At 37.1% G+C, this 13,042-nt stretch overlaps 1 long non-coding RNA gene across 1 annotated transcript in view; it reads left to right on the forward strand.

Moving 5' to 3' along the window:
• The first annotated feature begins 245 nt into the window (after positions 1–245).
• LOC134472595 (uncharacterized) overlaps positions 246–13,042 on the forward strand; it is a 31,736-nt gene continuing 18,939 nt past the window's right edge. Inside the window, exons 1-3 of the long non-coding RNA XR_010042481.1 lie at positions 246–430; positions 2,833–3,009; positions 11,936–12,217. This is a non-coding gene — a long non-coding RNA (uncharacterized LOC134472595). The remainder of the gene's footprint in view (positions 431–2,832; positions 3,010–11,935; positions 12,218–13,042) is intronic.

Consider the following 13,042-nt stretch of genomic DNA (forward strand, 5'->3'; position numbering starts at 1 on the left):
GCCATGGTGGGCAATGAATTTTCCATCAGTTACATAACATTGTGTCTTCCGTGATCATCTTCAGAAGCGATGCAGGCAGCACAATGTTTCTTGTTTTGAGTTCCTCTAATTGGGCACTAAGCATTGAGCAATTGTTCATAAAAGGCATGAAATTGGGAATTTGTGATGCCCGAGCCAGCTGTGACATCACAATGTAACACTCTCGGCATGGGCAGCTCTGGCTCCTTGCTCGCTGCACCCTCCAGCTGTCTTCTGTCCACAGCCAGCACCTCGGCCAGGGTCCACTGCTGTTCTGCTGGGGCTTCTCCACTCCTGCTGGGAGGCCTGCCTTTGGAAACAATCCTACCAGGTTCTGAATTCCTGTGTCGTTTGTCCCTACCCCCTCCGGGGCTGAGGCTTGCCTGACAGACATCTTTGGTTTAACATGGAGGTACTGTTTCACTTGCTAATATATGGGAAACACATGGACTTCAATACATTTGCCAAACAGATCATAGTTTGCTTCATCATGGTGTATGCATGTGTAATTTTATTCAAATAGCAACCCACCTGCATGTAATGAATTGCTACTTTTGCCTTAGTCTTTTTTTTTTAAATAAGCTTACTGTTTATGCATAAGTATTTCAGCATCCATGTGTAAAACACTTTTACCATAGTAAAAGCCTCCCTGGCATCTAGAGGAATGCAAAGCCTCTCTAGACACTCAAAGTCCTGAAAAATACAGTCACTGTTTTCTATTCCTGTACGCCATCAGGTCAGAAATGTAGACCATTTCTATAGGAGTCTATTTTATTATTGTTATCTGCAAATAATGAGGAGGAAGATGTGATAACAATGAGAAACAGAGTAAATGACCAGCCTAATCACTTCTAAAACTTATGGTAAAATCTCACTCATACTATTAATTCTTTTCCTTTCCTGAGAAGTGACATTTTTGTTTCCCTATGTGGTCGCTATGTTTGAGCACAACCTCTATTCTTATATCCTAATATTTCCTTCTCTCCTAATCCATGCAAATTTCTAAATTTCTAAATTTCTAAATAAAACTAACATCACAGATAGTAAAATGAAGATGTATGTTAGCATCCACGATACTCTACAAAAGCATGATCGTAACATGCATTCATAGTACTTCAAAGCTGACAAAGCTGACAAAGCAGTATACGTCCTGCCATGTTTATGGCTGATAGCCACACCAACTCAAGAAATATGCTCAGTTTACAAGTGACAAAACAATCTTCTCACATTATAGGTAGTATTATGTAGAACTCTATGTAATAAATAATACTAGACCATTTCTGACCTGAAATTTCATAGGGTTCAAGTTGGTAAGTGATAGCTAGGACTCTAGTTTAGGGTTCTTATACTTCCATGATTGGATTGTTAATATAGGTAGTTTTTTCTAATATTGTAATAAAGATAGTGATTAGATCACCACTAAAAATTCACTTAAGATGATATTTACAGCAATGTGATACATCCCTCAGGCTTAAAATGATCTTGATTACATAGTCATAAGGTAAGCTTTACATACTCATCCAAGTAAACAGAAAAAAGGAGTAAAAAAATATTATGACCATAGATAGGTTTCATAAAACAGTCCCAAATTCTAAGTTTAAGTATGCTGCAAACAGAAATTTCATGACTCACTTTGTCACAGATATAGCAGCTACATAACAGATTTTAGGCTCCTAGAACTGAGTAGAACATTTTTATTGTGTGAGAGCAAAGAAAGTCACTAAATTTCTAAAACTAGAGTTTGTTCATTCATTTTATGTTGGCCTTCCAATATCTGCTTCTTATACCTTTACTAGTAGAAAGTAATAAAATAAATAATTTTACTTAAATTCTTAAGTTATGTCACTGCTTTATGAATGCATTTATAGTCCTTGTTCATTATTATTCACATATCAACTTAAAAATAGGTAGACACATACACATACTCATTAGAAAACTAAAAATTCATAAACAAGAAACACAAATATGACAATACTCACAAAGTATACTACTAGTTTAGTCTGGGCTGTGGTGATAATGGTAAAGCCTTAATTCACGTTATATCATTACCATTTCTAGAAGAAAAGAATATCTTTTTACAGATATTGCAAAGTAGTAGTTTTAAGTAAAATGATAACACATCAATACACTAATTTATTCTATATGAACAAAAAAGGACATTCATAATTTAAATAATTTATTAATTTAATAATGAAAAAATAAAATTCAATGGAGCCTTAAGACCATTTTTATTTGTCGTTTTGTTTTGTTTTATTTTTGGTACCGGGGATCAAACTCACAACCTTGCACTTACAAGTCAAGTGCTTGAGCCACTGAGCTGAATCCCTGGACCCGCTAAGACCTTTTTTTAAAAAAAAAATCACTCTGCTAATATTAAAATCGAAGACAAAGTTAGAAAATAGACTATCCCTACTCTCATTTTACATTTGAGACATCACAGCCAACAGGCTTATTTCAATGAAACACTAATGAAAAATTAAGTAAAGGGTCAGTCTTTCTTGTGTCTGTCTGTGTGTCTGTCTGTCTGTCTGTCTCTTTCTCTCTCTCTCTTTCTCCCCCTCTCTCTGTCTCTCTCTCTCTCCCCTTTTCCCTTCATCCCAAAGACCCAGAGAGAAAGTGTTTTGCAAACAAGATTTCTGTATGTCAAGTATCACCAACAGAAGTCCCAAGCATTTCATTATGAAATATACAAGAGTCCTGGATGGAATACTAATATCACTCCTATGAATGAACAACCAAGCTTGGAGAAAAGATGAGAATGTTTGTCCTGGGCATATCTATGAATTTCAGCAGATCTTATGCTTTGGTTTTCAGGTCTGAATAAGATCTGAAATGAGAGCTCAGAAAGGCTGTAACATCAGTGACAGTGTACAACAAGACAGACAGGAAGCCATTTCATAGAGGTGGAGAAGGAAACTTACTCTCCCACTTTGATTCTAAATGGAGGTGAAAGAAGAAAGACATCTAAAAGTACAGAGCCAGCGGATATAGGTGAGTCCAAAAACCTATGTGACTTTAGAATCTGAAGCATTAATGTTTAATGTTCGCAGGCCACAAGTTAATTTTGTTTTTTATTGAATACACACAAAGAGAAAACACTAGTGAACACATTGGTGAGTTTTTGCAAACTAAACACACCAATATCAAGAATTAGCGCACTAGTGGCAAGCTGAGAGCCTGTGCATGGGCATTTCTAACCATTATACCTCTCGAGAAGAAACTATTACCCCTACTTTCCCCGCAAAGATTAGCTTTACTTTACAAACTTAGGATCAGTGGAATCATGCAGTATTTATTCTCTAACATCTGGCTTCTTTTTCCACACTGTTTAATTCATTCCAATTGCTTGTATTTGTTCTCATTGCTCTGTAGATTTTTCTTGAGTAAATTTTGTAACCATTCTACTACTGACTGACTTTGTGTAGTTCCTAGATTGGGCCTATTGTGATCAATGTTGTTATGTTTTTGAAGTGTATTTGTGTGCTTCTCTCTTCTACCTGTCAGACGCATAGGTAGTTTTGTAGTTAGCGGTCACGCTGACTTACACTCACACCAACAAGGTATGATGTCGGTGTCACTCCCGGCCGGCAGGAAGGACACACAACAAAGTCTGGCAGTGGACAACCTTTTCTTTTATTTTCCTTCTCCGTACAGCCTGCCCCGGGAATCCTCCCGGCCGAAGCCTCTGTTGGTCCGCTCCCCGCGGCTCCTTGCGTGCTTCTCCCTACAGTCTGTCCCGAAGCCTCTACCGGTCCGCTCTCCGCGGCTCCTTGCGTGCTTCTTCCTACAGTCTGTCCCGAAGCCTCTACCGGTCCGCTCTCCGCGGCTCCTTGCGTGCTTCTTCTGCTTCTTTTTTCGTGGCGGGAGAGGCATTCACTTTTATAGGGTTACAGTGGCCAATCAGTTCAAAGCGCACGATGCGGGCTGATTGGCTAACATCAGTTGTTGCTAGGCAGACTATCTTACAGGGCGGGTTGTGAAGCAGGAGATACAGGGCGGGTTGTTTACCAAGCAGGAAGCAGGAGATCTTACAGGGCGGGTTGTTTACCAAGCAGGAAGCAGGAGATCTTACAGGGCGGGTTGTTTACCAAGCAGGAAGCAGGAGATAAGCGCCATCTTAGCACACTCGATGGGAGGGGTAATCTAGCTCAGGCTTTGCTCTTTCCTACAGGCCTCACGTCCGCCAAGTAAGGCGACCGGGCTCGGCCGCGGCTCCCAACAGTATGAGAGCATTCTGATTGCTCCACAGCCTTGCCAGGGCCAAGTATTTCCCATCTGGCCTATGTTAACTATTTTGGTAATCATCTGACATTGTACATTTAAACAGTAATCCTGCCTGATAGTACATCCAGATAGCTGGCAGAAGCCTGTCAAAGATTCCCTGGAAAACTGTGCTCTCAAGTCAAGCAAATAGCCGGAAAAAAATCTCCAAGAACTATTTTTATGTCAGATAAAGTACTTTATAAGGCAAAAACCATTTTCAGAAAAAAGAAGAATACTGTATTAGGAACAAAGCAATATACATAAATTGGCACTTTGACAAGCAGAAGAAACCAGCCTTGATGAGCGACATTTGCTAATTTCCATGAAGTAAATATTACCACCACGGTCAATTTCAAGCTGCCAAGGTGAAGTCACTGAACATAGAATTAGGAAAAGATGTGTAAAATCCACCCCTGTGAGCATACTCCAGATCACCGCTGATGGAAATTTCACGATATCAGCAGGTATCATATAGAAATGCTAGTCTTCAATATACTTCGTAGTTAAGCATGAAGAAAACTATGCAGAGTTGGCAAGCTTACCATCTTAACATTTGTAATATACTACTCTTGGTGAAAGTAAAAATAAAACAATAAATGTATAGAAGACTCTAATAGACATATAAGGATAGCTGCACCTAACAATTATGGAGTTACATTCATTTCAGACACGTACAAAAATTGGTTCCTAAAGCAAACTGCAAAAAAACTATGTACATTTTCTAACTATAATTCATTAAAGATAAAAACTAGTCACAACAACAAAGGTTTGAAATTCACAAGCATTTGGAAATTGAGAACTGATACAATTTCTTCTGAATGGTTCCTCGCATTTTATGAGAATAAGGTTGCTAATTGTCTTGTCAGAAACTTACCTTCGGGGCTGGGGATTTAGCTCAGCGGCATAAGCGACTGTCTTGCAAGCAGGCAGTCGTGAGTTCAATCTCTGGTACCGATAAAAGGGAAAAAGACAAAAAAAAAAAAAAAAAAGAAACTTAGCTTCATTGATTAGTATGTAAATCTGTTGCATGACATAAGCAAAATACTGGATCAACCTATAATTTCTGTGTTTTTTACATGGGGATTCATATGTTTAATACATATCAATATTTTCCAAAATGAAATGCAAATTTATATTTTGACCTAGAAGTCTTGGCATTGTTTAATAAAAAGAGAATGAAAACAAGCATATAACATTAAATAAAGCAGATCTTTCTGTCTCATCCAACCACATACACTTCCTCCACATCCTTTCCATTACTGTAGTTCCAAATGATCTTATGTTCTCTGATGTTTTCTATGAATTGTTTTACCATCACAGACTTTCTTGACAGATTAAACTGCATACTTAAGTCCTACTTAACAGAGATGATCCTCAACTTTAATCACTGTAAAGTGAAGTTACTATTGTCTGAAAATATTTTCAATTTTTTTCATTTTAATAGTTGTTCATAACCAGGCCCAGTGGCACATGCCTATAATCCCAGGCAGGAGAATTGCAGGTTCTAGGCCAGCCATGCAAGGCCCTGGATTCACTCCCCAGGACATATACCCCAGTAAACACACACACACACACACACACACACACACACACACACACACACGTATTCAGTCACCTTACCTAATAAGATCTATTCATTATTTTCATTTCATTGTTCACAATACTCAAGCTATATAAATTACATGTTGTGTGTCTCTAGCCAATAAAGATATAATGTATCAGCTATTACAAAGCTTACTTTGTAGCAAAGCAATTTTATATATAAACATGTTAAAATATTTACTTAATAAAACATGATATCAAATACCATAAAATACAATTCTTTTCATGAACAAATAATATAGAAAAGTGGCACGTGCATTTTATTAAAGCATATCCCAAATCCATATTTACAAAGAACTAATAAATTGTCTTTGTGCCAGAATACTGGAAAGCCATTTGGTTTCATAATGTATAATCACACAGAATAAAGCTGGAAACCGTCACTTGCTTAGCACAGGTGCAGAAAAGGCTTCCTTTAAAGAACATACGTTACAATAGTCTTTTGAAATATGATCAGCTAACTTTATAACTAAAAATGAAGTGCCCAGAGGAACAAATGATTCATTCTACTCAAAACTGCATTGTGCCCTTGTGACAGTTGTTAAATGGTAGTATAAGCCCTTTAGAGAAAACTGTGAGGGTTGTGCTCCTTTTCCCCCAAAGAGAAAAATCAATTTGCACATAGTGGTTACTCAACTATGACCCATTTGTGTAGCATAATTCCCAAGATATTCAACTCACAAATGGGCCCACTTGGATTGGGTGGTTGGAGTCAGTCTTTTAAAAGTTGAAGAGGGAAGTCCTCTGGGGTTTATGTAAAAGGGAGAGAGACAGATTCTAATCCTTCATAGTACACTGGCTGCCTGCCAAAGTGTTCCAGAGGAATTCAGAAGCGCAGACCCTGGAATGCAGCCCCATCTGGGGAGGTTTTCTAATGGCAGAGGAAGGATCCTGAAGAGCTGCTGCTGCCGCTCCACACATTAAGCCCAGTGACACCGAGACATAGAGTTAACGGTGCGTACCAGCTCCCTGTTTGACCTCAAGACACCCTGCTTTAGACACTGGGAAGAAGAGAAAGGGATGAAAAATGGTTTGCCTATTCCACAGCAACATAAGCAAATGATTTATCTTAATTATTTTTAGATTGCAGTATGTTGCCTCGTATGTCAAACGTACATTAAAGAGCAATTAGTTTAAATGTCAGCATTAAAAGATTCACTACTTAGCATTTCAAAAACAGCAGCAAAAATAATGAAAGCAAGTGTCAGGGTACACCAATTTGAAAAGTTTATATGACTACAGATTCTCCTCTCTGCTTTGCATTTGGAATAAGATTGTCACAAATCTCACCCAGGAAATAGAAACAACAAAATTTGCACATTTACAAACACACACATACACATCGTCACAATTGGAGTCACAGTCATCAATGAATTCAGGCCCGTGAGCCAAATCTGGCCTGCCACCTGTTTTGTGTATAAAGTTTTGTTGGAACGCGCCATATTTATTCATTTACATACTGTAAATGCATTCAGTCTTTAATAGCAGAGTGGAACAGTTGCAACAGGGACCATATGGCCTATACGACCTAAAATGTTTACTCTTTACAGAAAAAAGTAAAGAGTAGAAGAAAGTTCGTCAACCTTCAGCTTGAAAAGTATATATCATTCTACCAGGTGCATCCTCTAAATAAATACCCAAGTGCTGCCGAGAGAAAACTATTTACCGAGACCTATAGGGGCCCACCTGGATATGCTGTAGACTACTGATTAGCAATGAAATGACCCAACAGGGGGATCCATTAAACAACCACAGGGAATAGTGCCAAGCTCTCAGGTAGAGTCAGAAATACAAGCAATGATCAAAAAATACGGTAAATGAATAATCTTTACAATTTTTATTACAATAAAAGACAAGTCCTTAATCCCTCCCTCAAAACTCTCTTCATTGGTTTCAAACACATCCCGTCATGCCATCCACTTTCTCACATATTTTTGGAGGTGGTCTTCCATGGATGTGTTTATATGGTACAGTAAGAGACGGGGTGAATCCTGTTAAGGAGTGCCATCCAGCAAAAACGGCGGGCTCCTAAAGACATTACAATGTATCCTCATGCATTTTCTGTACTGAGTCTAGCACTGTGTGACTTCTGGCTCTTCTCCAAAGTCCAAATGACTGTAAGAGGTACATGTCTTGAATCAATTCACAACATTGAGTTAATAGCAGCAGCGCAACTGAAGACACAAAAATGATGTCCAGAACCGCTTCAGGAACCGGCAAAATGATGACAGAGGTGTGTTCAAAGTGAGGGGAGTACTCTGAGTGGGATTAATGGCAATATGTCTCTTATTACAATATTTCATAATTTAATAACATCCTCTATTTTTCCATCACACCATGTAGTTCCTATTACTGCCAACCATACTGAAAAGCACCATATATCCAAAAGAACAGAGGGGAACAATCAAAAGGGTGTCAAATAAGTGAGAGAGGCATCAGAAGTACTCTCAGTGGGCTTAACCACAGACTGGACATTGCATAAGAAAACATTAATGCATTAAAGGCAAATAAGTTATTGAAATAAAGTCCAGAAAGAATTTGTAAATTAAGTAAAAACGCATCAGTGAATTTGGAGACATCAAAGGTTCTAGTACAGCTTTCATTGGTCCTTGAAGGAGAGAAGAGACAGGAGAAACAAGAGTAACTTAAGAAATAATGATCAATGTATACCTAAATTTAATTAAACTATAAAAACCATAAATCTAAAACCTCAACAGACACCAAGTCCAAGAAACAAGAAGCACACTTTACCAATGTCATCTGTTCTAAGCATTTCTATGCAGCATTGTACCAGAAATATCAGCCAGTACAATAATAAAAAAGCAAACAGAAATAAAATGCACCAGAATTGGAAAGGGAGAAAAGTGTCTACTCACAGATCCCAAATGTGTCTATATGAAAAAATCAATGAAAACTACAAAAACGCTACTGAAACTAGTAAAGAATTTTAGCAAAGTAGGAGGGTTCAAATTAATATAAAAAATCAATTGTATCTCTTAGTAACAAAAAATTGAAAACTGAAATTTAATAAAGTAGTACTACAAACAATAACATCAAAATTATAAGATACCCAAGGATAAATGCTTGTACACTACAAACTGTGATAAACTAGAGGGAGAAACTCAACCCTTTTTTTTTTTTTTTTTTTTTTTTTTTGTCTTTTTCCTTTTTATCGGTACCGGGGATTGAACTCACGACTGCCTGCTTGCTTATGCCTCTGAGCTAAATCCCCAGCCCAAAACTCAACACTTTATGGAAGTTACATGTCCAAGGAAGTATGCTCCTGGCATTATGCTAGATAAGCAAATCAAGGGAAGATAACAGATCCCTTTACAGATTAACAATATTTTGAGAAAAGTTCAAAATCAATTCAGTAAAGAAAAAGTGGTCTATTCACTAAATAATGCAGAAGCAATTAGGTTATTCACATGTAACAAAATAAAATATAATTGACACATTGTACCATATATAAAAATTTAACTCAAAGTAAATCATAGAGAAAAGCATAAAACTTCTAGAAGAAATGTAAGACAAAAATCTTTGTCACTTGAGGCTCAGCAAAAAAATTCTTAGACACAATACACAGTGAAAAAAGCCACAAATTGACCAAAGTGACCACATAAAAATTTACAACTTCTGCTTTTTGGAAGGTACCCATAAGGGAATATAAAGACAAGCTACAGAGTAGGAGAAAATATTTGCAAAGCTTATATCAGAGAAAGGACTTATATCCAGAATATATAAAGAATTCTCATACTGAATTAAGAAAACAAACTGAATTTTTAAAAATTGTACAGAAAGTGTCACCAGGCATTTTGTCAAAGAAGTTATGCAAATGACAAGCACATGAAAACAAAAATTCAGTGTCACTAGTACTTAGAAAAGTACAGATTAAGTCCATGTCGGGATGCTACTACTACCACTGAAAATGGATAAAACAAGATTGACCATAACAAATCATGGTGAGAATGTGGAGAAACTGATACTCATCCACATCTGGTGGGAACATGAAATGGTGCAACTATTTCAGAAGACATCTTTTTGCAACTTCTTAAAACGTTTAAAAGATTCAGGAAAAGTTAAGTGATTCAGTCTTTCCATTCCAAAGATTTACCAAAAAGAAATAAAAACAGGTGTTCATATAAAGACTTGTGAACAAATGTTCGTTGTACCCCAAAAATGACAACCAAGAGCATATCTACCAGAAGGTCAACAGGTAAATGGCGACATCTCCATACAGTAGAATACAGCTCAGCAATAAAAAGTAAATGATCTTTGAACACAACTGTTTGCAGTCTCACTGTTTCAATGTATACTTTGTATGCTTTGATACTGTGACTTGAGCAACTGTCTCTAGGATGATAATTGTAATCTATTAACTAACTGGTGATTTCTTACTGTTTTTTTTTTTTGCAGTTCTGTATTAATTGTACCCTTACACTGCTTTGTTTTGTTTTGCTTTTTCTCTTTTTCCTTTTCAATAAAATTTTTTAAAAAAGTAAATGATCTGATGATACACTCAACAAGTATGAACTTCAGCATCGCTGTAAGTGAAAGGAGCCAAACAAAAACCAATTCATTCTGTATAATCGCATTTATATGAAACTCTAGAGAATATAATCTAAGGTCGTGGCAAATAACAACTAAGAGATTGCCTGACTTTTCCTTTAAGAAAAGAAAATCCAGGGAGTAGAAAGGAGAGTAAATATAGACAAAAGGACTTTTTCATGGGTAATGCATGCATATGTGCACTGTCTTTGTGGATAATGAACACACTCACCATCTTTATGGCAGTGCTGCTATGAATCTATATTATGTCATATGGTATCAAGTTGTCTACTTTATGTGTAATTTAATGTCACTGTGCATTTATAATAGAAATTATACTTCATTAAGTCTACTCTTTAAAAAATGTATAAAGATATACATCACTAAAATGAATTTTATTTGAAGGCAAGTCAATTATAATATAAATTAATATTTATTGACCCTTTCCTCCAGGAAGTTTAATATAGCTTATTGTATTTAATCATCATAACATAGGTACTACTGTCCCCATCTGATAGATAACAAACCAAAATTTAAACCAGTAACCTTCTCAGTATCAAATAGCTTATGTTGTAGCAATTTACTCATCAATTGAAAAATCCAAGCACACTCTTTTCAATATACTTTGTTTCACCAAAAATCTTCCTTTAAGAAGTGGTTATTATGTTAACTTAATATACATCCTAAAATGCACAAGCCTTTCAATGGCTAGAAGATAAATTTAAATCCCAACGTCTGTAATCAAATCCATCTCTTAGAAGTACTTGTCATTATGTAAGAGTTCTACAGGTAGATAAATGTTATAAAGAAATTTGCTGGTAATTACAACTACTTAGGAAAAAAATTGTCTTTCTTATAAAGCAACAAATTAGTTTTATTTCCCTATAAGATACTGAGTGGTAAAACATAACTGGATATTCACACACAAGACAATGAAGTTACACCGCTGCATCATGCCATGTACAAAAATTAACTCAGGATGTACCAAACCTAATGTAGCAGGTAAAACTACATTAACTCTTAGAGGAAACTGTAGTACTAAATCTTCATGAATCCCAATTTAGCAATGGATTCTTGATATACACTGAAGCCCATCTTATGGGAATATCACAACCTAAAGTCCCTACGTGCAGCAAATTGTTACAGTGGAATTTGTTACTATTTGTAGTTCTTTAGGAAAAAATGAATGACTGTCTTATGACGCAGTGAGTTAATTAGCTTCCTATATAAAATACTTCCCGTGTAAGAAATTGGCAAACAATTCAGAATATGTACTACATAATCTTTGATTTACTGGAGGTTCAAACTAGAGGATTTATACAATCTCTTTCTGTTTCTCCTTTCTAATCCATTCTGTTACATCAGTCACAGAAAAGCAAACTGCAGAAATTTTCAGACAAGTGAGTAGATGATTCCAAATTATAGGAAGTTAGCAAACCACTCCATGTGTTGATGTATTGTTTTATATAAAGAAATGAGACTGTTTTTCTAAAAACTCAATTAGGGACCTTGGCCTGCTCAGCCACGTGCTTCCTGCATGATTCCAGCTACCAGTGAGGAATGTCATGCCCCCCTGGGACCTTGGCCCACACCCAGCGGACGCCCAGACCCAGGACATCTACTGGCCCCTTGGGGACACTCCCTACCTCCTGGGCCTAATACTGCTGTTGATCTTCAGCTCCAACCTTTCTCCCAGGACTACAGCGGATTAACTGTGCTAGCCTGAAGGGAGATTCAGTAACTGCCTCACCCAAACAGAAGATCTCAGCAGGCTCCTGTCAGTGTGGTGAGTATGCCCCTAAAATAGAGGTGTACAGGGGGTAAATAGGGCCAGTAGTAAGGTTCCATCCTACTGACTATAAGACCTTGCTGAGTCTGACAAGAGTGTAGATGATCCCTTCCTGCCCACAGACAACATCAAGCAGGATGAGGAGTGTGCCAAGGACTCCCTCAACTTGGAAAGAATCAAAAGGGCTTATGAGACATACAGGCACACAATAGGACACAATAAGGCCCCAGCTGACAAAACACTATAGACAGGGAGATTTGGTGACATGAAATAATCTGAAGATAAAGTAATAGTAGGAATAAAAAGTTGACCTACATCAATGCTACTAGGCTTGTCAGCCCAGAAAGAATATAGGACTGACTCAACAGGCCCTGCAGTAGGAAGTCAGTTGACTGGCCCACCTATTCATTGAGGGACCCCGCAATTAGACAAACATCAACGTCACATTAGGACCCCAAGATGCACACTAACAACAGGTAACACTAGTGTAATTAAAGGACCAAATATTAACTCAAAAGGGGAAAATGGCAAAATGAAAAAGCAAAATGCAATCTCAAACATCTAGTCCACCAGGAGCAAGTACAGGAGATATTGAAATAGAGGGCTTCAAAAGTAACATACTAGAAATTGCTGAAAAGATAGTGAGTGAAATAAAAAAAAAACAGCTCCATGAGGCTGTAGAGGAAATCAAATTAGAAGTGCTCTCCCATGTAAAGATAGAAATAACAAACTTAGTAAAGGAGTTGCTGAGAACAGCTAAAGAAGAAATACAGAAAAAAGTACAGGAACATGGGAAAGTGATTGAAACCTTGAATGAACACT

Source organism: Cavia porcellus, unplaced genomic scaffold (genome assembly GCF_034190915.1).
Source record: "Cavia porcellus strain 051 isolate PalLab524CR breed Dunkin Hartley unplaced genomic scaffold, mCavPor4.1 scaffold_24, whole genome shotgun sequence".
NCBI classification, from domain to species: Eukaryota; Metazoa; Chordata; class Mammalia; order Rodentia; family Caviidae; genus Cavia; species Cavia porcellus.